Source organism: Schistocerca nitens, chromosome 6, assembly GCF_023898315.1.
Source record: "Schistocerca nitens isolate TAMUIC-IGC-003100 chromosome 6, iqSchNite1.1, whole genome shotgun sequence".
Taxonomy (NCBI): domain Eukaryota; kingdom Metazoa; phylum Arthropoda; class Insecta; order Orthoptera; family Acrididae; genus Schistocerca; species Schistocerca nitens.
Genome location: NC_064619.1, coordinates 466,501,589 through 466,528,002, shown reverse-complemented (window position 1 = coordinate 466,528,002; position 26,414 = coordinate 466,501,589). Strand labels below are relative to the sequence as shown.

The 26,414-nt window shown below is 46.4% G+C and overlaps 1 protein-coding gene across 3 annotated transcripts in view; it reads left to right on the top strand.

Moving 5' to 3' along the window:
* LOC126262879 (protein enabled) overlaps positions 1-26,414 on the top strand; it is a 217,278-nt gene that overhangs the window by 130,955 nt on the left and 59,909 nt on the right. The window lies entirely within an intron of this gene.

The window sequence follows — 26,414 nt, the reverse complement described above, 5'->3', positions numbered from 1 at the left end:
GCACGGGATACATGCGGACGTGCATTGTCCTGTTGGAACAGCAAGTTCCCTTGCCGGTCTAGGAATGGTAGAACGATGGGTTCGATGACGGTTTGGATGTACCGTGCACTATTCAGTGTCCCCTCGACGATCACCAGTGGTGTACGGCCAGTGTAGGAGATCGCTCCCCACACCATGATGCCGGGTGTTGGCCCTGTGTGCCTCGGTCGTATGCAGTCCTGATTGTGGCGCTCACTTGCACGGCGCCAAACACGCATACGACCATCATTGGCACCAAGGCAGAAGCGACTCTCATCGCTGAAGACGACACGTCTCCATTCGTCCCTCCATTCACGCCTGTCGCGACACCACTGGAGGCGGGCTGCACGATGTTGGGGCGTGAGCGGAAGACGGCCTAACGGTGTGCGGGACCGTAGCCCAGCTTCATGGAGACGGTCGCGAATGGTCCTCGCCGATACCCCAGGAGCAACAGTGTCCCTAATTTGCTGGGAAGTGGCGGTGCGGTCCCCTACGGCACTGCGTAGGATCCTACGGTCTTGGCGTGCATCCGTGCGTCGCTGCGGTCCGGTCCCAGGTCGACGGGCACGTGCACCTTCCGCCGACCACTGGCGACAACATCGATGTACTGTGGAGACCTCACGCCCCACGTGTTGAGCAATTCGGCGGTACGTCCACCCGGCCTCCCGCATGCCCACTATACGCCCTCGCTCAAAGTCCGTCAACTGCACATACGGTTCACGTCCACGCTGTCGCGGCATGCTACCAGTGTTAAAGACTGCGATGGAGCTCCGTATGCCACGGCAAACTGGCTGACACTGACGGTGGCGGTGCACAAATGCTGCGCAGCTAGCGCCATTCGACGGCCAACACCGCGGTTCCTGGTGTGTCCGCTGTGCCGTGCGTGTGATCATTGCTTGTACAGCCCTCTCGCAGTGTCCGGAGCAAGTATGGTGGGTCTGACACACCGGTGTCAATGTGTTCTTTTTTCCATTTCCAGGAGTGTATATTGCTCAAGTGTAAGCAATCGATCTGCGGGTGACTTAACGCAAGATAAATACGCTCGGCAATTATTTTCTGGCTTACCGAGTTATTGCAAGTTCAGATGAACTGCTGCTTAGATTGCATTCCACGTGTGGGTAATGTGACCGAAATATAACGCGTTGTTTCGTCGTGTAAATATCCATTCCGGCGGCGCAATAAGATGCTTTGTTTACAAGGTTCGATCGGGCGCGAAATGTAAACCACACTGAAAATCAAGAATGTTTCATTTGCAACATTTAGTTAAACCTTCCATGTGCATAGTCGCCGCACATACTTACTTAGACATTTGTGATGGACGTTGTACCAACTTTCTAATACACTCGTCATAGAAGGCAGCCGTGTGTGGTTTGCGCCAATTCTCTGCACTGGTCTGAAGCTTCTTGTCAATGCAAAATGCTCTCCTCGTAACGAGCGATTCATGCGAGCAAAGAGACGGAAATTAGAGTGAGCTAAGTCCAGGTTGTAGGGTGTGTGATCAAACACTTCCCATCGAAAACGTTGCAGGAGCGTCTTTGCTGCAGCTTCAGTGCGCGGCCGATCATTGTCATGGAGGAGGACAGTTCCTGATGACAACGTTACTATCCGCATGTTCTGATTTGCCTTTCATAGACGATTTACTCGAATCGCCTGATCCATTCGCTGAGCCAAGATCATCGGTCGATATTGGCTACCTCCCCCATTTATCATGAACGTCTGTATGCCCTGCCGTTGCCGCATTTTGCCGTCGCGCTTGACAATTACTTTATGTGGAGTGCATGAAGCGAGGTGAAACCCCGCATCCCGAAGAAATCAAATGACAGTACGCACTTCGGGGGAACTCAGTTGTTGTAGATATCTTCACGTGCTCACTGTGCACGAGGAACTGAAAGGTGTGACGTGACGCGATCGACGTACTAGAGGCACCGCACATCTGCGCAATGTTAAGTCGTATTTTCATTGTAGTTTTAATTTCACGACCGATCAGACCTTGAGGGGGAAAAAATGCAAGTTGGATTCTGAGCAAGTCGATTTTTTAATCTTATTAAAAGTGTCGGCGCATTTGTAACATACAGAATCTTTATTGTTGTTGTTGTCTTCAGTCCAGAGACTGATTTGATGCAGCTCTCCATGCTACTCTATCCTGTGCGAGCTTTTTCATCTTCCAGTACCTACTGCAACCTACATCTTTCTGAATCTGCTTAGTGTCTTCATCTCTTGGTCTCCCTCTACGATTTTTACCCTCCATGCTGCCCTCCAATGCTAAATTTGTGATCCCTTGATGCCTCAAAACATGTCCTACCAACCGATCCCTTCTTCTTGTCAAGTTGTGCCACATATTTCTCTTCTCTCCAATTCTATTCAATACCTCCTCATTAGTTATGCGATCTACACATCTAATCTTCAGCATTCTTCTGTAGCACCACATTTCGAAAGCTTCTATTCTCTTCTTGTCTAAACTATTTATCATCCACGTTTCTCTTTCATACATGGCTACACTCCATACAAATACTTTCAGTATCAAATGAGGCTCGCTGAAGTGAAGCATTACGGTACCGTGGAAAGGCAGGGGACCGTGCAGTACATTTATCCGTTTCTGATTTTTGCTAGGAAGCTTCCCTGGAAGCTCCTGAGGTGCAGATAGGTTCGTCCCTAAATGATTTGAGATAGTTGTTTGGGCTTCGGGTGGAGTACAAATTTTTCCTCGTCTGTTCTCATTTCCTTGGAGACAGAGAAACACCTGTCTACCTCCAGTGCCGTAGAGGAGGCACAACTGCCTTGGGTACCACGTACTGCCTCTCACGGAGTGCATCCTTTATTGGACAAACAGATGGAAGTTGGAAACTGGGCTGTGGGGTGGATAAGGAAGAACAGTACAGTGATATTTTCTGAGCTCGTCTGGAGAGCGGAGATTTGTTTGAGCCCTTGCGTTGTCATGGAGAAGGAAAGTTCGTTTGCATTTTTGTGGCGACGAACACACTGAAGTCGTTTCTAGAGTTTCCTGAGAGTAACAAAATACACTTCCGAGTTGATCTTTGCTCTGTGAGGACGGACATGAAACAGAAAGAATCCCAGAAGACCGTCGCCGTGACTTAACCGGCTGAGGCAGCGGCCTTGAACTTTTTCTCCGGAGGAGAGATGGTGTGGCGCCACTCCATGGATTGCCGTTCTTTTCTTGTTCGTAGTGATGAATCCATGTTTCATCGCCTGTGACGATGTTGGACAAAAAAATCGTCACGATCAGCCTACCAACGCGCAAGCAATTACGCGCGCATGGCCCATCGTTGCTCTTTATGGTCTTGTGTTAGGCGGCGAGGAACACAGCGGGCGCACACCTCTGAGTATCCCAAATGGTGGACGAGCGTGTGAGCACTACCAACGGGGACGTCCGGTTGAGCAGTGGGATGCTTGATTGTGATCTGTCGACCACTTCGAATGAGTGTGCCTGCACGTTCCAACAATGCAGGAGTCGCAACTGTGAGCGGCCGGCCGGCACGCGGGAGATGGGACTGATTTGCTAGAGGCACCCCTGGGCTCACCGTGCTTTTGTTCACTGTAAGGCCTCTGAAGATATTCTGCAAACACCTGTGTATATCTGTGATTCTCTGGTTTTCTGTCAAAAGAAACTCTATGACATCTCTTTGCTTGGAACGCACCTTCTTTACTGACGGCATTTTGAAGGCTACGTATAGCGCCGCCACTATCGCAACTTCGTGAAACTATAGGGGTTGAAACGGGAGAATTCCACAATATCCCACAACAAATTTCTCATTTCGTCAACTGAAACTGTCCGAGGAAAAAAAAATTGTTGCGTTACTTATTGAACGCCCCTCGTATTTTTCGATCTTGTCTTGTCAAAAGTTTAATCAAAATCGATCTCAGTGGCAGTGTACTATAAATATGATTTTGCACTCAGTAAGAAGGCAAGAACATCCGAAACTCCAGCGCAACCTCATGAAAAGTGAAATGTTATGTTCTGAACATTGGAAGTAACAAATGCAGACCTATTTGAAGGTGGCCACGATAATTTTATCGTATAAAGTAAGTGCACAAATTCGAACCATCAGTCTCAGTTGTTTTTGTATAGTGTCTTAACACGATTAGCAGTACTACGTGACGACGCCAATAGTGTACCGATTATTTTACATATTCTGCTTCGTCGTGGGGAATTTTAACCTGACAATGGTTGGTTATATAGACCAATATTATCGGACGCAATTTTATGGTTCTTTTTGTTCTCAGTTTTTTTCCCTTGAGTATTTCGCAGTATATGTATTATCCAATATATCTCCTCTGATTTAGTGATTTTAAGATAATTCTCATACACCTGAAAGCGGAATTGAAAGAGCACCAGGACAGCACTATGGTTCAAATGGCTCTGAGCACTATGGGACTTAACTTCTGAGGTCATCAGTCCCCTAGAACTTAGAATTACTTAAACCTAACTAACCTATGGACATCACACACATCCATGCCCGAGGCAGGATTCGAACCTGTGACCGTAGCGGTCGCGCGGTTCCAGACTGTAGCGCCTAGAAACGCTCGGCCACTCTGGCCGGCAGGACAGCACTCGCCATCGATAAAAGCAGTGTTTCTGTCGAAGGCTTAAGAGGTGTCACGTATCACAGTAATAGCTTAACTTAATCTTCTTAACCGTGTAATTTGCGTATTGTGCTTGAATGAAAAGCTTTGAAGTGAACAAATGCTAGAGTATATAGCAGAAAATACTGGGCAGCGCAGGCAGTGAAGCGCTGATATGTTGTTAAACCGAGACTGCCCACATCGCAGTTTCTGCCCTTGGTCATTACTTCAAGAAATGCAAGCTGTGCCTCTATGCAGGATACACTCCACACATAAGGAAACGTGGACAGTAATCATTAGAATCAAAGGATAAACTGTTCCCTATCATAGCGTGAGTGGTTTATAATGAATCTGAAAGCTGGCATCGTGTATCGATACATCTATTGATTGAAGGCATTTAGTATGCTTCTGCAAAGATGTATACCTAAACGTTACAGCATGAGACGTAGAGACAAAATGTGTTTATCGCTCTGACTCAGCTAAGCATAGTCAAACTTAGCTTCAATGACAGATATGGATACGTAATTTCTTGCTTCTTTAGCAATTTGCCTAAGTTCATCAATCATTGTGGCAAGAGATTGGTGGTGTAACGGCGATCATGGACGACCGAGTAAACAGTGTCTATCCTGTTGGGCGCTAGTGAAGTGCAGCCATAGAGATCTTCAATGTCGTTAAGTGAAGGCTATAATGGAACGGCGTCTGGTAGGTCTGTTCACTTCAGTACAAGAAAGATAGTGCAATGTCCCAGTGAGGTGATACGTGTCGGCGGGCCACAAATAATCGAATGAACTCACATTCAGTTAAGTGTATGGCCTCCCATTCTGGTGATACGGTTTCAGATTGTCGTCCGATCATAATTTGTTGGGTTCTGCACCCGTTCTCCAAATCACTTCCCGCAAATTTCGCCAGGATGGCTTCTTTGTAATGTACACCGAGTGGCTCCATAGTTTATTGCACAAGATCTTGCACGGGAGCCTTCCAAGAAAGCTTATCTGACCCCATTCTTACTGAACAGAAATGAAGTGTGAAGGTGGGGTTATCGTGTAAGTTCCGTTATTGTCCCTTCGCCGAAATGTAGGGCACGGGCGACAGACAGGAAAGGGCGTGGACCGCGGAGCGGTTGCATGCGGAGGCGGCAGGGCGCATCCCGTGGGAGGCGGGTCACTGGCCGCGACGCCCGGCGCCGCCGTCTCGCCGGCGCGCCGTCCCAGTACTGCGGACATGTTAATGGTGGAGTCTCTCCTCGCGTCAGTGGCCGTATACTTACACTATCTGATCAAAAGTATCCGGACACTCTTATCTAATGTGTAATTGACCACTGAATGTCACTAGATGCTGACCCGCCAGTATAAAAGTAGCCGGGGCGAAGTATTGTTTTCAGTAGAGAAACAATAACAGGGTCGGTCAGGAGAGGTCAGCGACTTCGAACGTCGACTAGTCATTCATGAGGGACATTTCAACCCATCTAAAGCTGCCAAAGTTAACTGTCAGTATGTGTCTTAAGTGGAAACGAGAAGGAACAGCCGCGACTAGGTAGATCCCATATATTGATGGACACAGGCTGTAGAGCATTGCAGACGTTGGCTGTTAAAAATCGCATGAAATCAGCGGAAGGAATTAGTCTTGAAATCCTAAGTGTTACCTGCCGTCGATGTAGCACAGTGACCGTGCGTCGGGGTTAAAAAGAATGGGGTACAGTGGTCGAGCAGCTCCTTATAAGCCACAGAGTTTTGTAGTCAGTAGTAAGTGATGACGCTTCAGGTGGTGCAAAGAGCGATGCTACTAGACATGGAGGACTGGAAACGAGTGATTAGCAGTAGTGAATCACGCTATACGCTGCGACAGTCTGATGAAAGGGTTTGGGTTTAGTGAATGTCTGGAGAACGTTATCTACCATCATGCACAGTGCCAAGAGTGAAGTGCGGAGAAGGTGGTGTGTCGGTATAACGATGTTTTTCATGGTTAAGGTGTGATCCCCTTACTACGCTTGCCGGCCGCGGTGGTCTAGCGGTTCTGGCGCTGCAGTCCGGAACCGCGGGACTGCTACGGTCGCAGGTTCGAATCCTGCCTCGGGCATGGGTGTGTGTGATGTCCTTAGGTTAGTTAGGTTTAAGTAGTTCTAAGTTCTAGGGGACTTATGACCTAAGATGTTGAGTCCCATAGTGCTCAGAGCCGTTTGAACCTTACTAAGCTTAAGGAAATGTCAAATGTGGAAGTACACTACTGGCCATTAAAATTTCTACACCAAGAAGAAATGCAGATGATAAACGGGTATTCATTGGACAAATACATTATACTAGAACTGACATGTGATTTCATTTTCACGCAATTTGGGTGCATAGGTCCTGAGAAATCAGTACCCAGAACAACCACCTCTGGCCTTGATACACCTGGGCATTGAGTCAAACAGAGCTCGGATGGCGTGTACAGGTACAGCTGTCCATGCAGCTTCAACACGATACCACAGTTCATCAAGAGTAGTGGCTGGTCTATTGTGACGAGCCAGTTGCTCGGCCACCATTGACCAGACGTTTTCAGTTGGTGAGAGATCTGGAGAATGTGTTGGCCAGGGCAGCAGTCGAACATTTTCTGTATTCAGAAAGGCCCGTACAGGACCTGCACCATGCGGTCGTGCATTATTCTGCTGAAATGTAGGGTTTCGCAGGGTTCGAATGAAGGGCAGAGCCACGGGTCGTAACACATCTGAAATGTAACGTCCACTATTCAAAGTGCCGTCAATGCGAACAAGAGGTGACCGAGACGTGTAACCAATGGCACCCCATACCATCACGCTGGATGATACGCCAGTATGGCGATGACGAATACACGCTCCCAATGTGCGTTCACCGCGATGTCGCCAAACACGGATGCGACCATCATGATGCTGTTAACAGAAGCTGGATTCATCCGAAAAAATGACGTTTTGCCATTAGAGCACCCAGTTTCGTCGTTGAGTACACCATCGCAGGCGCTCATGTCTGTGATGCAACGCCAAGGGTAACCGCAGCCATGGTCTCCGAGCTGATAGTCCATGCTGCTGCAAACGTCATCGAACTGTTCGTGCAGATGGTTGTTGTCTTGCAAACGTCCGCATCTGTTGGCTCAGGGATCGAGACGTGGCTGCACGATCCGTTACAGCCACGCGGATAAGATGCCTGTCATCTCGACTGCTAGTGATACGAGGCCGTTGGGATCCAGGACGGCGTTCCGTATTACCCTCCTGAACCCACCGATTCCATATTCGGCTAACAGTCATTAGATCTCGACCAACGCGAGCAGCAACGTCGCGGTGCGATAAACCGCAATCGCGATAGGCTACAATCCGACCTTTATCAAAGTCGGAAACGTGATGGTACGCATTTCTTCTCCTTACACGAGGCATCACAATAACGTTTCACCAGGCAACGCCGGTCAACTGCTGTTTGTGTATGAGAAATCGGTTGGAAACTTTCCTCATGTCAGCACGTTGTAGGTGCCTCCACCGGCGCCAACGTTGTGTGAATCTTCTGAAAAGCTAATCATTTGCGTATCACAGCATCTTCTTCCTGTCGGTTAAATTTCGCGTCTGTAGCACGTCATCTTCGTGGTGTGGCAATTTTAATGGTCAGTAGTGTATATGCCTACAGTAGAGGAAGAATTCGGAGACGATGACTGATTGTATTAGAATGGCAGTGCACCCTGTCATAAAGCAGCATCTTTGAGGCAGTGATTTGTCGACAGTAACGTTTCTGAAATGGACTGACCCGAACCCAATATAACACGCCTGGGATGAAATAGAACGTTGACTTCGCTGCAGGCCCCAGAGCCTGACATCGCTTTTTTTTCCGGATCTTGAAGAAGAATGGATTGCCATTGGTCCGCAGACAATGACATCTGTGTAAGACTGCAGGCATTAGTAGCCGTTATCATTGAACCTAAAATCTTCTAGCATGTTAGGCCACGTCAGTTACACTTCAGTTTCTTGTAAACGATCGACGTTAAGATCCCTTTGCTGTAAATTTCAGGATCTTATGGTGTTCACGGTTGGTTGAACACAGCTACATTTTATCTTCGTTCACATACACCATTGAAAGTGTCCCCATCAGAGTTCAAGTGTGAACATATCTCATATCCTCTAATAGGTGTTCTGAAACTTTTTATAAGTTTAGATACTACACACATCAAAAAAAGTTTTGCATCACCTCGTTTCCAAGAGTTCCGGAACTTGTACAGAAAGTTGGAATAGAGATCAATATAAAATTAATTTCCGCCCTTTTTATTGCTCATGGAAACCACACATTGCGTGTTGTACCACCATACAGCGAGACCTTCAGAGGTGGTGGAACAGATTACTACACACGCCGGTACCTCTAATACCCAGTAGCACGTCCTCTTGCATTGATGCATGCCTGTATTCGTCGTGGCATACTATCCACAAGTTCATCAAGGCACTGTTGGTCCGGATTGTCCCACTCCCTCATTGTAGCTGGTGGGTCACGTCGTCCATAAATAGTCCCTTTCAATCCATCCCAGGAATGTGCGATAGGGTTCGTGTCTGGAGAACATTCTGGTCACTCTAGTCGAGCGATGTCGATATTCTAAAGGAAGTCATTCACAGGACGTCCACGATGAGGGCGCGAATTGTGTCCATGAAGACGAATGCCTCGCCAATATGCTGCCGATATGGTTGCACTATCGGTCGTAGGATATTATTCACGTACCGCACAGCCGTTACGGCGCCCTCCATTTTACCATCAGCGGCCTACGTCGGCCCCACATAATGCCACCCCAAAACATCAGGGAACCTCCACCTTGCTGCACTCGCTGGGCAGTGTGTCTAAGGCGATCAGCCTGACCGGGTTGCCTCCAAACATGCCTCCGACGATTGTCTGGTTGAAGGTATATGCGACACTCATCGGTGAAGAGAAAGTGTTGCCAATCCTGAGCGGTCCATTCGGCATGTTGTTAGGCCCATCTGTACTGCGCTGCATGGTGACGTGGTTGCAAAGTTGGATCTCGCCGTGGACATCGGGAGTGAAGTTGCGCATTATGCAGCCTATTGCGCAAAGTTTGAGTCGTAACACGACGTCCTGTGGCTGCACGAAAAGCGTTATTCAACATGGCGTTGCTGTCAGGGTTCCTTCGAGCCATAATTCGTAGGTAGCGATCATCCACTGCAGTAGTAGCCCTTGGGCGGCCTGAGCGATGCATTTCATCGACAGTTACTGTCTCTCCTCCATGTCCGAACAACATCGCTATGATTCACTCAGAGACGCCTGGGAATTTCTCTTTTTGAGAGCCCTTCCTGACACAAAGTAACGATGTGGAAACGATCGAACCGCGATATTGACCGTCTAGGCATGGTTGAACTACAGACGACACGAGCCGTATACCTCCTTCCTGGTGGAATGGTGAACAGATCGCCTGTCGAACCCCTCAGTCTAATAGACGCTGCTCTCAGAACGTCCAGAGGGATAGGACAGAACGAAACTTTCCATACTGTGCATATACGGTGTAGTTGAAAGAAGGTCGATCATTTGAGGTGTATGCAGGGGCGAATTTAATGCACAGGGCTGCCACCTATGGCAGCAATAGGCTATAACTCAGCTGGGCACACTCGAACTCACCCTGGATGACAGATGTCATTTCATGCTGCTTCAACTCTGTGGATAAGTTCATCAGTAGTAATGGTTAGTTAATGGTGGCATACCAGTCTCTCGGCAATCCGTAACCAGATGCTTCCAATGGGTGAGGTGTAGAGCATATGCTAGTCACGATAACTTCGTAACATCGTCTCTATCGAGGTACGTATGGACACCACGGACAACGTGCGCTCTTTGGTTACCTGTAAGAAGGATGCCGTCACGGAGATCGACTCTCTCTCTCTCTCTCTCTCTCTATATATATATATATATATATATATATATATATATAATCTTTTTCTCTACAAATCATCAGTCTTCTGACTGATTTAATACGGCCCGCCAAGAAGTGCTCTCCTGTGCAAAAGCTCTTCATTTCAGAGTAGCACTTGCAACCTACGTCCTCAGTTACTTGCTGGGTGTGTTCCAATATCTGTAGTCGACTGGGAGAGCGGTGTGCTGACCACACGCCCCTCCTATCCGCATCCTCAGTTAAGGATGACCCAGCGGTCGGATGGTCCCGATGGGCCACCTGTGGCTTGAAGACGGAGTGCTTTTTTATAGTTTTTTGCTCTCTATAGTTCCCTCTAGTACCGTAGAAGTCATTCCCTAATGTCTTAACAGATGTCCTGTCATCCTGTCCCTTCTTCTTCTCAGTGTTTTCCACACATTCTTTTCTTCTTCGATTCTGCCCAAAACCTCGTCATTCCTTACCTCATCAGGCCACCTAATTTTCAACACTCGCCCGTAGCGCCACATCTCAAATACTTCGATTATTTTCTGCTCCGGTTTTCCCACAGTCCATGATTCACTATCATGCAATGCTGTCCTCCAGAAGTACGTTCTTAGAAATTTCTTCCTCAAATTAAGACCTATGTTTCATACTAGTACACTTCTCTTGATCATATATGCCCTTTTTGCCTCTACTGGTCTACTTTTTATGTCGTCCTCGCTCCGTTCGTCAAGTATTACTCTGCTTCCTAGGGAGCAGAATTCCTTAACTTCTTGTGCTGTATGATCCCCAATTATGATAAGTTTCTCGCTGTTCTCACTTCTACTACTTATCATTACGTTCGTCTTTCTTAGATTCTCTCTCAATCCATAGTCTGTACTCATTAAACTGTTCATTCCATTTAACACATTCTGTAATTCTTTTTCAGTTTCACTGAGGATAGCACTGTCATCAGCTAATCTTAACATTGAGATCCTTTCACCTTGAATTTTAATCGCACTCATGAATTTTTTTTTTTGCCGGCATTGCTTCTTCGTGTATAGATTATCTTACACCCTTCTCAATCAGTACACTTATTTCTTGGATTTACACTCTTATTGTTCCCTCTTAGTTCTTGTACATTGTTTCCCTACAGCTTATCCCTGTTTTTCTCAGGATTTTGAACATGTTGCACCAATTTTCATTGTCAGGTCGACAAATCCTATGAACGTGAACGTGTCTTGATTTTTCTTTAGTATTGTTTCCATTATCAACCGCAACGTCAGGACTGCTTCTTTGCTGCCTTTAGCTTTCCTGAAACCAAACTGATCGTCGTCTAACAGATCCTCAGTTTTCTTTTCCATTCTTCTGTACACTATTCATGTTAGCAACGTGGATGCATGAGCTGTTAAGTTGGTTGTGCGGTAGTTCTCGCACTTGTCGGCTCTTGAAATTTAGGAATTGTGTGGATGACGTTTTTGTGAAAGTCTGATGTTATATCGCCAGCCTCATACATTCTACACGCCATCGTGAATAATCGTTTTGTTGCCACTTCGGCCAACGATTTTAGAAATTCCTATGGAATGTCATCAATCCCTTCTGCCGTATTTTGTGTTAAGTCTTGCAAAGCTCTTCTAAATTCTGATTCTAGTACTGGATCCCCTACCTCTCCCCTATCGGCTCCTCTTTCTTCTATCACGTCAAAAGTCCTCGTCCTTGTAGAGGCCCCCAGTGTAGTCTTTCCACCTACGCGCTTTCTCCTTTGCATTCAACAGTTGAATTCCCATTACGCTCTTAATCTTATCACCTTTGTTCTTAATTTCACTGAAAGCTGATTTGTCTTTTATATATGCGGAGTCAGTCCTTCCTACAATCATTTCTTTTTCGATTTCTTCGCATTTTTCATGTGGCCATTTCGCCTTAGTTTCTATGCACTTCCAGTTTCTTTCATTCCTAAGTGACTTGTCTTCCAATATTCCTGATTTTCTGAACTTATTTGTACGTCCTCCTTTCGTCAATTAGCTGAAATATGTTTTCTGTTACCCATAGTTTCTTCGCAGTTACCTTCCTTCTACCTACGTTTTTCTTCTCCGACTTCTGTGACTGCCCCTTTTAGAGACCTCCATTCGTCTCTTCAACTGAACTGTCTGCTGAGCTATTCCTTACCAGAACATTATGACCAGCTACCCAATAGCCGTTATGTCCACCTTTGGCACTGATAACAGCGGCGACGTGTCGTGGTATGGAAGCAGTTAGGCCTTGGTAGGTCGCTGAAGAGAGTTTGCACTACATATGCGCATACAAGTCACCTAACTCCGGGAAGGGGGCGTGGCAATGAGCTCTGGCGCCACACTCAATCACATGCGCGGATGTGTACGATCGGGTTCAGGTCTGGCGACTTGGGAGTGGGGGGGGGGGGGGGGGCAGGCAGAACATCAATTGAAACTCGCCACTGTGTTCCTCGAACCATTCCATCACACTCCTGATCTTGCGACTAAGCACATTATCTTGTCGAAAAGTGCACTACCGTCGGGAAACATGATCGTCATGAAGGGGTGTGCGTGGTCTGCAACCAGTGTACGATACTTCTTGGGCGTCATGATGCCTCGAAGAGTTCCATTTGGGCCTTGGATGCCCACATGAATGTTGCCCAGAACATCAGGGAGCCGCCGCCAGCTTGTCTCCGTTGTGCCTACTGGTGTCAAGGAACTGTTCCCCTGGAAGACAACGGATTCGCTCTCTCCCAACGTCATGATGAAGACGGTATCAGGATTCATCAGACCTTACAACACTGTGCCACTGTGACAACGTCCTGTGCCGTTTATGTCGTAGTTGGCGATGTCGTGGTGTGAAAATTGGCACATACGTAGGTCGTCTGCTGCGGAGGCCTATCGTTAGAAGTATTCGGTACGCTGAGAGTTAGCACACACTTGTACTCTGCCAGGCATTAGAGTCTGATGTTAGCTCCGTCACAGTTCGCCGCCAGTCCTGTTTTACCAATCTGCTGAGCTACGACGCCCGACATCTGTAATGAGAGTGACCGCCCAGCCCCTCCACGTCTGGACGTGGTGTCAACTTGGTCTTGCTATGTGTTGAAAGACACTCACAACAGCACTCCTCGAACACCCGACAAGTCTTGCAGTTTCCGAAATGCTCGTGCCGAGCCTCTGGGCCATCACAATCTTCCCTAGGTCAAACTCAGATAGATCACACGTCTTTCCTGTTCTACACACAGACAGCACCGCTCACCGTGCGTGCGTCTGACTAGCTGTCATTCCTCGCCAAGTAACGCTGTTACCTCGTGGACGGGTTTATACCTATTGTAGGTCGGTGTTCATAATGTTATGGCTGATCAGTGTACAGCCTCACGGAACTTCAAGTGTATCTCTTCATTTCTTCGTACTTCCGTATCCCACTTTTTTGCGCCTTGATTCTTCCTGAGTAGTCTGTTAAACTTCAGGCTTCTCTTCTTCACTATTAAAGTGTGATATGAGTCTCTCTCTGCCCTGGGTACGGCTTACAATCCAATATGTGATTCCGTAATCTCTGCCTGACTATGATGTAATCTAACTGAAATCTTCTTGTATCTCCCGGCCTTTTCCAAGTATACCACCACCTCTTGTGGTTAATGAACAGAGTATTCGCTATTACCACGTGAAATTAATTGCAGAACTCAATTAGTCTTTCTCTTCTGTCATTCGTACTACCAGTTCCATACTCTCCCGCAGCCCATTCTTCTGCTCCTTCCCCTATAACCGCATACCAATCCCCTATGACTGTTAAGATTTTCATCTCACTTTATGTAATGAATTGCCCGTTCAATATCTTCATATTCGCTATTACCACGTGAAATTAATTGCAGAACTCAATTAGTCTTTCTCTTCTGTCATTCGTACTACCAGTTCCATAATCTCCCGCAGCCCATTCTTCTGCTCCTTCCCCTATAACCGCATACCAATCCCCTATGACTGTTAAGATTTTCATCTCACTTTATGTAATGAATTGCCCGTTCAATATCTTCATATACTTTGTGTCTTATCTTCTGCTAACGACGTCGGCCTGTATACCTGAGCTGTTGTCGATTCTGATGAGAACTGTTCGCAGTATCCCAGTCTTTGTCCTACGACCCTATTCATAAAGAATCCTACTGCCGTTATGTAGTGCTGTTGACATTATCCTATAATCGCCTGACCAGAAATACTTTTCTTCACTTATTCCTCTTCACTGACCCCCACTACATTATATCTAGATTGAACCTTAGTATTTTCCTTTTCAGATTTTCTAGCTACCCTACAATGTTCAAGCTTAAGACATTCCATGCCCCGACTGGTAGAACATTATCCTTTCGTTATTCTGCCCTTTCGTCGGTTATCCTATCTTTTTCTCTTGGTCGCCTTCCACTTGGCAGTCCCCTCTGGGAGATCCGAATGGGAAACTAGATCGGAATCATTTGCCAATGGAGAGGCCATCATGACACTTTCTCACATACAGGCCATATGTCCTGTGGATACAGGTTATGTCTCTTTAATCCAGTGGTTTCCATTGTCTTCTGTATCCTCGTGCTGTTGATCGTTGCTGATTATTCCGACTTTTAGGGGCAGTTTCCCACCCCAATGGTAAGGGAGTGTCCTGAACCTCTGTCCACTCCTCCGCCGTCTTCTACAAGACCGTTGGCGGAATGAGAGTGAGTGACTTCATATTCCGGAAGTCTTAGACCGTCATTAATTATGAGTTTTGTTCAAAGTTTAAGCAATAGCAAGCTTCGAACTCGGGACCAGGGACGTTTTGATTACTAATAAAAGATGCTACCGTAGACCACGGGTTACCACGAACGGCAGTTGGTTGGTTGGTTGGTTGGTTGTTTGGGGAAGGAGACCAGACAGCTAGGTCATCGATCTCATCGGATTAAGGAAGGACTGGGAAGGAAGTCGGCCGTGCCCTTTGAAAGTAACCATCCCGGCATTTGCCTGGAGCGATTTAGGGAAATCACGGAAAACCTAAATCAGGATGGCCGGACGCAGGATTGAACCGTCGTCCTCCCGAATGCGAGTCCAGTTTCTAACCACTGCGCCACCTCGCTCGGTCGACCGGCAGTAAGAAATCAAAAATGTAACGGTTCTGTCCAGATTACCGCCTGTAGGAAACAGTACACCGAACTCGGTCTCGTCTTATAAGATGAAGTGCTGCCTCTTCTGTTTCCAGTGAGGCCATTTGGCCATTTGTAACCGCGCGTAGCTACTCAGCCAAGGGAAGCGACGACGATGGGCCTAGAACTATAATTCACCTGCCGAAAGAAGTGTCTGCTGTTTTGAGCTTCGTTGTGCTATAGGAAATGTGTGAATGACCACAATTGATACTACTATAAAAATTTCAGCAAGGACATACAGTGGACATGCAGGAGTCTCCATGGTCTTTCCGAAGAACTATCCCGATTCGTTGTCTTTGTAGTGCCACCTGTCTACCATTGTTAGTGCTGATGGCGTAAGGAAAGTGCTCACGTTTGTTACTGACCGCAGAGGTCTGTACTCTCCACGCAAGCCATATTTTTGGAACTCTGAAGAAAGATATCCGTGACCGTCGAGTTGCTTTGGACGAAGAGGTGTACGTGTGGCTACAACTTTGGTTCCGTGGGCAACCGCATTTTTCCGTAAAGGCATTGGTCGTCTTGTCTCACAGTGGGATAAATGTAGTACCAGTTATGGCTGTTACTTTTGAAATAATAAAGTTTACTTGCTTTTTTCATCTGTCCCGTTTTCATTTGACTGCCCCTTGTAACCTGACACTCGGCGCGGTGGGTGATGGGAGCGATGTTATTTCCCATTTACGGTTAGCCATCTCAGCAGTTGTTGGTAGTGCGACCCGAGCATGGAGCGCAGTCCAAGGGCACAGGAACGGTTGCCAGTGCAGACTCTCTCCTGTTAACCACCCAAAGCGATCGGCAGAAATGTCTCCTCTCTTTCCCTCCCTCCCCCCCCCCCCCCACTTGCACGATCAATGTACAGTATGCCAACTGAGCCGTAGTGGAACAGCGTCTGGTACGCTCTGTTCACTTTAGTACGAGAAAGATAGCGCAATGCCCTCGTAAGGTGGTACTTACTGGCGAGTCACAAATAGAATAGAAACTATTTAGTCACAGTGTCAGCGAATGTCATTGGGATGTTCCAGCGTTTCAGTTTACTCCTATGTGCTCGCTTCTAAACAACAGAAGGAATACAAAGTTTGTAACGAAGTCATCACGAACAACAAGAGCGCAGAGAAAGTGCTCCTGGAATGAGCAATGCAATAAATCGCTCACAGAGATCATTCGGGGCTCAGGTCGGCAAAGACATACCACATGTGCTGCTGCTTTTCTGATGGCCAATACTATACTTTCGTTAGCTGTGCGTCAGAAACTTGGCCCATCATTTGGGAAGTGAATAATGGCTGGTCATTAACGAAAAAGTCTAGAAATTCAAATAAAATGGCCAGTTACTCTTTAATCAAGCGAAAACTGTATTCATTACATCAGTCTAGTGGACTCGTGCATGCGAATGCCACAGCAGAACCGAAACGGCAATCGTTCTCTTCCTGACGACTGCCAACTGACTTACTTCGACCCATCAGGCGCTCCTTCAGTGCTCCGGGTCCGCACAAAATGTGACACGAGCTATACTGCGCTGTTTTACGTTGTTGTAGCCAACGGTCCGAAGACCAGTTTGATGGTACTCTACATGCTAGAATTCCTACCCAAGTCTTATCATCTGTGCACAACCGTTGCCTCCAACACCCCCCCCCTCCCTCCCTCCCTCCCTCTCTCTCTCTCTCTCTCTCTCTCTCTCTCTCTCTCTCTCTCTCTTCCGTCCATTAGCAAATTGACTATTCCTTTACGCCTCTTAATGTACTCAGTTTTCCTACCCTCCTTTCGAATTTGTGTGTTCAGCTTATAACATCTTGTAATAATCTCCTTTCAAAACACATTATTTTGTAGTGTATTTACTGGCAATGACAAAAACGTTCAACCTTGGAAACACGCTGACTGTGTGACGCTAGACGACGCCACACTGCACCATGCCATCCTGTTGTCTTACGTAGTTAACCCATACACATAATTTGCTTTAGCACGGAATGAGTAGAAATATCTAGAAATTCCGTGGAATTAAGCACCTGTTTTATAGAGTACTCAATTCCGTATTTAGAGACACACTTTTTACATAAATTACAGAAAATACCAAAACAGCAGTGATATGATGGAGAATAAACAGTTGACACTAATGTTCAGTACGTTGTTACTACAATAGTACTGCATAAAAATACTGTGTGAAACCAGTGCCCCTGCTATCCCCTTGCGTCATCTGTGCATAGCAGAACAACTTGGTTGAAAGCCGTCGAGGCATCGCTTGCTCTGTGGTATGGGAGGGAGGTGTTTTTTTTTTTTTTTTTTTTTCTCCGAGACTGGCAACAATTTCCAACCACAGGACGGTATGCAGGAGGTCAGCCAAGGCCTGTGACACACTCGAGTGAGTAACGTGTGCCATTTGTTCTCGAAGGAAGAGGCTCTGTCTGTAGCCCTGGAAGGGTGACACCTTGGAGTCCTGTGTACATACAGATTCATGAAAGTAATACGCTGGCAAAACGAGCATCGACGTGTGTATCGCGCAGTGGTCGACAAGGAAGGATCGTCTGCATTGTAAACGTCGATATGTACAGTGGGCTGCAGCTCAGTAGAAGTTCATCATATTAGCAGACGAACGCTTGTTTACCCTGAAACGTATTTTGATTTCGTGAACAGCAGAAACCCGTTACCATTCATCGAACACCTGTGAAAGGACGGCGCACTCTGATAATGGAAAGCTGTATCTTCAGGTTGGGTACAGACCGCCAGATCTCGTCCTCGTGTTGGTGTTGCTGTACAGTATTAGAGAGATGACGAACATAGTTATGTAAGCTTTTAGTACGTGTTGATTTTGTCCTACAAGACGACAGCGCTTTATCGCTTTTGGGCGGATATTTTCAGCAGCAAACAATGCACACCAGGCACTGCCCGTTCTCCCGAATCGGAACCCCCCCCCCCCCATGGAACATAAGGTGCATGCTCTCTGGAAGCGTGTTGCTACTCAGTGTGTCACCAGATACTTGCTGCACCGAGATAGATTTTCAAGATTGACCTTCGATAAGAGCCTTTACAGATCATTAACAGCTTCCGTATTAATGTTACTCACGCCATATGACATATTCATGTTTTTTAAGTATCAAACATGGTCTAAGTTCTAAAATAACTTAGTAGAAACAGTAAAGCTGTCCACAGCTCGAAAGTCGGTTTGAATATCGCAGTACTCTACTAGGAGCCCGTACGTCTAGCCGCACGGTCTGACGCGCTGCTACCCGAGCGGGAAGGTGTGCCGGTCCCCGGCACGAATCCGCCCGGCGTAGTAGTATAAAGATCCGGTGTGCCGGACAGCCTGTGGATGGTTTTTAGGCGGTTTACCACGTGCCTCGGCGAATGCGGGCTGGTTCCCCTTATTCCGCCTCAGCTACACTATGTCGGCGATTGCTGCGCAAACACTGTCTCCACGTACATGTACACCATAATTACTCTACCACGCAAACATTTGGAGTTGCACTCGTCTGGTATGAGACGTTCCGGGAGGAGGAGGAGGAGAGGAGGGGGGGGGGGGGGAGAACCGCGCAATAACCCTGGGCGTTGTTGAGGTGGGTGGACCTCTGTGGCCTGGTGTGGGGTTGTGAACGACTGAGGGCTACGGTGAGACGAAGCATCTCCATCGTTTGTAGGTCCCCGGTTCAATACACGATACATACTCTTATTAGGAACGGTCCTGTTAGAGGTGGTTGTACTCTCCGATCTTTGAACTGACTGAACAATCCAGTTATAGGGATGGGAAAAACCGACTGGCTAAAACCAATACCGGTATTTTAGTTCTTAATAACCGGTATTTCTCGGTATTTGTTTGGTCTCAGTTAGAAAAGGTGTGTGTTTATTTTGTACTCATAACCAGTAAAAAAAAAATCAGTTAGCCATTGCAGCAGTACTAAAAAATTTTGTATTTAAATAAACCGTTTTTTAGAAACAAGTAATTTTTATTCGTAAAATTAACATTGATTTCATATATTGCGTTATTACAGAAAATGGGGAAAGCGATCAGTGCTATTTTAATAACAATGCCGACAGAAACGAGCAACAAACACATGGCATAAGACTTGCTGAGACAACAAGGCCCCTGTTGCCGTGTGTCATGGCTTAAGCTACACGGGTGTATGTCCAGTGTGCAAGGCTTGGACCCCACCTGGTCTATACGGTTATTTAGCAGTTACTGCAGTGAAGTACAATGCTTCATTCCCTTTAAAAGGTTGGAGATTTGTTTGCCATTTCTATGAAATAAGAAATGAGGAAGGAAGTTATGATATCAGTGGAGAGAGAGAGAGAGAGGGAGAGAGAGAGAGAGAGATTTTAGTTTTCCGTGGTTTCCTTCCACATTATTGCCTAATCAGAGTTCGCCCTGCATCTCTAATGACCTCATTGTCGACGGGATGTTACAGTCTGATCTTTTTCGTTCCCTTTGACGCACAGCTTAATTCTCACGGAGTGATAACTGAAATGAACTAAAAACTCAACAAGAACAAAAATAGAAAGTAGCTGATCGCGTGCCTGCGTCTCCGTAATATACGGAACTGAAGGCTACAGCTTTCAGAATGAAATCCTCACTCTGCAGCGGAGTGTGCACTGATTTGAAACTTCGTGGCGGATAAAAACTGTGTGCCGGCCCGAGACTCGAACTCGGGACCTTCGCCTTTCGAGGGCAAGTGCTCTACCAATTGAGCTACCCAAGCACGACTCAAGACCCTGTCATTACGGCTTCAATTCTGCCGTACCTCGTCTCCTACCTTCTAAACTTCACAGAAGTTTTCCTGCGAAACTTGCAGGACTAACATCACTGGAAGGAAGGATGTTGCAGAGACATGGCTTAGTCACAGCTTGGGGGATGTTTCCAGAACGAAATTGTGAGGACGGGTCGTGAGTCGTGCTTTGGTAGCTCAGTTGGTAGAGCACTTGCCCACGAAAGGCAAAGGTCCCGAATTCGAGTCTCGGTCCGGCACACAGTTCTAATCTGCCAGGAAGTTTCGGCTACAGCTTTCCTCACTTGGCTGTGAATTATATCTACTGGTTTCACTCCCCGTTTTTGTCAAGAGCAAGCAGTGTGCTCACTTTTTAACCCCAAAACAATAAAATAAAGCTTGTGCTGAAGCAAGTTCCTAGAGTTCGGGAAAGCGCACACTTGGTTGTTGACCTTGGAACCAACCGAAATGTAATGCCAGTGTCGTTATCATACAATATTGTTTTATGTCGGAATTATTTTATTGTTACCGTTAATTAGTAATTACAGTTATCACCATTATTTGAGATGTCACTGGAATGCAAATTGTATGATATTTGAGGATAAACTCCAGTCTCCAGCCGGGTGACATCACTGAAATACCGCGACGTTTCGAAGGGTGTCGTATTCGTCAACCTCTCAACTTGTGAATTCTTTAGCTGTGCGTTTAAGCTAAAGAAATCTTTGGATGTGGCTCTTTTGGATCATGCTGCAAGAATTTCTAACGATCTACCTTGTTAATAACGTCTGCAATAAGAAGTTTTTGCATCGGAAGCAAAAGCGTAATTTTCACAAACGATAGATGTACATCGTGTGCCACTGATAAGCGCATATTGTAAAATATCGAAGTAGAAGACAGTTGTGATTTTCCAAAAATTAACAAACAGAAACGTTAACAAAGAATGTAGAAAAAAATCATTGGCTACGTTGCTTCCTTGCAGACCCATAACGTTATTTCTTCTCCCTTTCAGCCGCACTGAGTCAGCCAGCGCGATTTGTCTGGAACTTTTCTCTTGACGTAGAGACGTAAGCTATTTGAGATACTGTTATCTCTTCCGAGAGGCTTTACTCATCGATACATGGAAGTTGAGCAATACTCGATGATACGAGGATTTAATTTTCTTTGTTGATTTGTCAGACGTAAGTTGTTACAGATGTGGGCGTGAACGTTATCTCTTTATTTGTATGTCAGTGCAATGTTTACCGAGAAACTACAAGGTGGGAACGCTAGACGTACTTAGCGTTCATTGGCACCAAGTGAAGAGGCTTTGTAAAGGTATAGTTACAGCTCTGAAACACACTTCCGCTGATCTCGCCCTTTCCTACATAGCGTGGTGATGAGGTGGCGATGGATAAACTAAAATTACTATTTGGAAGTACCGTAATGCAAATTGTCTTCCGTCCAGCATGATTTAGATTTTGCAACGTAACCCAAAACCCCGTGATCTTAAACAAACCATGGCATAACCCAAAACCCCGTGATTCTTAAACAAGCCATGGCCTATGTTGTTTGCTGTTCTGTGAGAATTAACCTGTGCGTCAACGGGAACGAAGAAGATTAGACTGTAACATCCCGTCGACAATGAGGTCATTAGAGATGCAGGACAACTCTACACGTAAATAGGACGATAGGGAGTACCTGGCAGTAGGTGGCAGCACAATGCATGCACCTAATATGAAAAACGTATGTTTTTGGGGGTATCCGGATACTTTTGATCACATAGTGTAAGTTGAAGCCTCATCTAACCAAACGTACGATCTGCTATTTGTCAACGGCTGCTTTGCTCAAACGTCCGATGTAAGGCCAACGGGAGCAGGCTTTACTTGCTTACGAGAATATTTCAAAAATAAAGTTACACATTGTTATGGAAGGCCAGTGCTGAATTATACTAAAAAGTGAAATAGACACACGACACAATTTTTCTTCATAGTCGCCGTCTCTGTAAACAACAGTTGGAACGTTGTACCAATCGTTCAGTTCCTCGTCGATGAAATCCGCTCTTTGGCCCCGGAACCAATCGAGAACCGCTGTGTGAACGTCCTTATCATCGGAAGATCTGCGATTCTGCGAATTGGTTTCTCGATTCCATGGACGTTGTCATCTGTGGTCGATGTCGATGGTTTTTCTTGCCGAGCAGTTGCGGCATTCGTCAAATTGTTGACACTATTTCACCACGACAGGACGCGACATTGCATTTGGCCCCTTTGCCCCCAGAATTTAACGGTGAATCCGTGTACAATTTAGACGTCTTTCTCTCAAAAATCGTTCCGTTCCACGTACTTCCACTGTGGACAACGTTTCCCGTTTCTGCGCAATTTCAGTCGCACGCTGTAACGCGCCTGTTCAACCGTACCGGAGTTAAACTGCGTCTGCTGGAAACCTGCAACATCTACCCTCTCCTGACAGTTCACAACTCTTCTTGCGCAATGGTGTTAGCGAAGAACGATATGTACAACTTTGTGAAATTCGCTCGTATTATGTATTTTGTTGTTATTCTAGCACGAATTGAACAGTGACAAACTAAAGCATCGAAACCCCATTGTACAATAGCTGCCGTAAACAGTAAGATATAGATTTAGTTCAGCTTTAAGTACTTTTGAAAGGTTATACAATTTGTAATTTACTTACCACAGTTGTATGTTAGCATTTACCCGACCTGATAGCCGAGCGCGTTAATGCGTCGCTTTCGGGATTAGGGGGACTAGCTTTTTTTAGACGGTTTTCCACGTCCAACTAGGTAACCGCGCTGTTACCCACTCAGATACAGGCTACACAAACATTTAGAAGCTGTTCTCACATCTGAACACGAGACATATCCTTCTAGACGCAAACATATGGGAATTCTGTCCTGGGGTGAGGGCAGGAAGGGCATCCGACCACCAGCTGTCAATAATATTTCCATAACCTGCACGGGATGAGTCAGAAGGAAAGGTACATGCTGTGAGGAGTGATATACTATGGTGATTCTGAACAAAACAACTTCAAATGAATGTATGCCTTTTACTTAATCGTATCCTATATACAGCTGAAAATAATGGGCGTCAGTCGCATGTCGTCCTTCAGCATTCACATGTGCATACAATCAAAGCGACAGAAGCTTTACTGACCATTTAAATTCGCACTCCACACAGTACCTCACTGAAACGTCTGGACATTGGTCACCCAGGTCACCGGATCTTACCCATTAGATTACTGTTTGTCGGGTTAGCTTAAGAGCGTAGTCTACAAGTGGAAAATGGACACAGATGAGGAACCTCTCGCTCGTATTTTACATGCATGGTTCAAGTGAATGACCACACGAATGAGCTCAGACCAGCATCACAGCAGCTGCCTACAAGAGCTGCAAAATGCATTGCAATTGACGGTGGACTTTTTTGTTCAGTATCAGTAACGCTGTCACACCTCAAAGCATGTATAAGGGACATGTCGTAAATAATACGCCAGCTGGTATTACTGTGTATTGTTTGATTCAACAGTAATGAAAATTACGTCAGATGTAGTTGGTAGTTTGAGGAAGAAGTACTTGTTTTTGTTTTTGCGCCGAGTACTTTAACATAAAATTGGCGAGAGGTAGATATCGACCATGCAGAGGTCTCAGGTAATGTGACTGTTGAAGACCAGAGGTTGTAAATCAAGATCGCGGCAAAAACCCGACGGAAATCGGCAGCGCGTTAAGTGAAGTTTGTGGTGAGCTTACAGTGGAACGCCGTACAGTTTCACGTTGGGTTAATCGCTTTCGTGGTGATCGTATGAGCATAGACAATAATCCAAGACCCGGAAGACCAAGAACTTCAACAGATGAACGAAGTTTGAAACTCGTGACAGATACTCTTGAAGATCGTATTGCGAGTTGTGAGGAATCTGAAGCCACGGGAATTCTCCCAACATCAGTATTCGGTACTCTGACAAATGATTTGAAGAAGAGAGAAATTTCTGCGAGATGGGTCCCACACTGACTGCTGAAGAGAAGCAGAAACGCCTAAACATTGCAACCTTGCTCAAAAGAAGATTCGACCGCGAAGGTAAAGGATTCTTGTGTCGAATTGTCTCTATTGAGGAAACGTGACTTAGAGACTTTGAACCAGAGTTGAAATCACTGTCCAATGAGCGGAGAGCTTCAGATTCTTCACGTTGAAAAAAATTTCGCCGAGCTCAGTCAAAACTCAAGCAAATGACGATTTTTGCTTATGATCGCGTAGGAATCATCATGCCAGATAGAGCTCCATGTGGAACAATTGCCACAGCAGTTTTTTAATCGTAACTTCAGGCAAAACCTGCACAGAAAAATGCACAAAACCCGACCTCAGTTGCTCGAGGTGGGCCAATCATTCTCCACGACAATGCTCGCCCGCATATCGGTAATGTTGCAACCCAAAAAATGTGCGAATAAGGATGGGAAGTGTTGCCGCATCCTGCGTGCTGCCGGGACATGATATCGCCAGACTTCGACTTGCTCCCGAAATTGAATAAAACCTCTACGTGTACTTTATCTTTCTCTGTAAGAGCTATCACCGTTACCCGAGCCATTCGACAGATGAGCATAAGTGATGTCCTGGATGGAATAATAGAGCTTAAACTGGAAAAGGCAAGGAAGAGGAAGCAGAAGGAGAATGGTGTATTTAATTTGATGTATGCGATATTTCTTGTCAAACGTAGACTAGATACAAAATTATGAAAATTGGTTGATTTGTTAATCTGCGTGGAAAAAATTGCAGGTAGAAATTTTCAGGAAGGGGAGGGGCGGGCGCATTGGTAGATCTGCCGTGTTTCGCTTGATCACGTCGGTTTGGTTGTGTGTGGAATGGTGCATCTCCACCCGAGTTTTAAACTTTTCTGATTATTTGTTTTGTTCTAAAAGCCGCCCACCTAGCCTAAAGAGCGGTGGTAACACTTCCTTTAGTTTTTGTACGGTCTGGAACGTGGCGCTGAAGTGCAAGATTCTGGATGTGTAGTGGTGGACCACGGCTTGGACCAGCGGCGGCAGGTGGGGCGTCGGCGCTGGGCGCGGGCTGCCATCTGGGCGGCGCGGCTGATCGATAGCAAGGCAGCGCGAGCGGGCGCGCCCGCGCCGACACCGCCAGGCGTAACCCACTGCCGCCGGCCGGCCGAGGAACCGGCTCAAAACCTCACGCCTTCCCGCTCATGTTGTGTTTAAAACAACCGCTTTACACTGAGCTGACAAAACTCACGGGACAGCGACAGTCACATATACAGATGACGGTATCAGATATAAAACGGTAGTGCACGGTGGAGCTATCATTTGCACTCAGGTGATCCTTGTGAAACGATTTCCGACGCGACTATCGCCGCACAACAGGAATTAACAGACTTTGAACACAGAATGGTAGTTGGAGCTCACGCATGCGACATTCCATTTCGGAAATCATTAGGAAGTTCAGTATCCTGAGGTCCACAGGGTAAAGAGTGTGCCGACAATACCAAATTTCAGGCATTACGTCTCACCATGGACAACGCAGTGACCGAACGCCTTCGCTTAACAACCGAGAGCATCGTCGTTAGCGTAGAGTTGTCAATGGTAACAGACGAGCAACACTTCGTTAAATGACCGCAGAAATCAGTGTGGGCCATACGTCGAACGTAGCCGCTAGGACAATGCAGCGGAATTTGGCGTTAATGGGCTATGGTAGCAGAAGATCGACGCGAGTTCCTTTTGCTGACAGCACGGCATGGGCTGCAGCGCCTTTCCTGGGCTCCTGACCCTATCAGTTGGACACTAGACGACTACAAAACTGTGCCGTGGTCAGATGAGTTCCAGTTTCACTTGGTAAGAGCTGAAGCTCTTAAGAAGTGTGACACAGATCCCATGAAGCCATGGACCTAAGTTGTCAACAAGTCACTGTGCTTGCTGGTGATGGCTCCATAACGGTGTGAGCTGTGTTTACATGGAATGGTCGGGGTCCTTTGATCCAACTGAACTGATCATTTACTGGAAATTTTTATGTTCGGCTACTTGCAGACCATTTGCCGCCATTCGTGGACTGTCTTCCAAAACGTGTCACCGGGCCACAGTTTTACACGATTGGTTTGAAGAACATCATGGACATTTGGAACAAATGATTTGGCCACCCGGGTGGCCCAACATGAACCACATC